At 44.9% G+C, this 690-nt stretch overlaps 1 protein-coding gene across 2 annotated transcripts in view; it reads left to right on the forward strand.

The window, feature by feature from the left end:
• cpm (carboxypeptidase M) overlaps positions 1-690 on the forward strand; it is a 23,590-nt gene that overhangs the window by 12,701 nt on the left and 10,199 nt on the right. The gene's annotated exons all lie outside the window — the stretch shown is intronic.

A 690-nucleotide genomic window follows, 5' to 3' on the forward strand; every position in this document is an offset into this window, starting at 1 on the left:
GATAACGGCTTCAGTTCCCCGTCGTAAAGGGCCGTCTGACAGCAAGGTGAAGCGCTGAAAATATTCCACACATAGCGTCCACTTAAACTGACAGATTTCTTTAGTTGTCTTAATTATGGTTAGCTGCTACCCCCGTCCACAGCAGGACGCTGCTTAGCTCCCGTGTCAGTACTCCTGCCTGCTTCTCCAAACTGGGGGTGTGCCGACCGCCATCTACTGTAGCTGACTATGGAGAAGTAGCTCATACAACCACACTTCAGACGATTCAAACTATCCCTTTAATTGCTTGATCACACACATGATAAAGCATGAAATCAACAGCAGCTGGAAAGCAGAGAGGGCAGCAAGGCTGCTCACATGCCTAGAACCTATTTACCTACAACCTAGATTTATTTTCCTGGTATCGATCTTATTAACGCTGGTAGCAAAACTCAAGGGACATGTTACCCAGTGGAAAAGTGTGTCTCATTGCTGTGTTTTTGTGATAAAGCACGCAGTGATACACACACAATACTTTTGGTGAATACATAAATTGTTTTGACTCACACACATTGGATTATAGTGACGGCAGTAGAGAGAGAAAAGAAGGAGACCTTTTAGACTAGTGTTTGAGCAAAACAAAATGATGGCCTGAGGCAGCGCTCGTCCTGACAAGTGTGTGCTTTTTACACACACACACACACACACACA

This window comes from Etheostoma spectabile, chromosome 23, assembly GCF_008692095.1.
Source record: "Etheostoma spectabile isolate EspeVRDwgs_2016 chromosome 23, UIUC_Espe_1.0, whole genome shotgun sequence".
Classification (NCBI taxonomy): domain Eukaryota; kingdom Metazoa; phylum Chordata; class Actinopteri; order Perciformes; family Percidae; genus Etheostoma; species Etheostoma spectabile.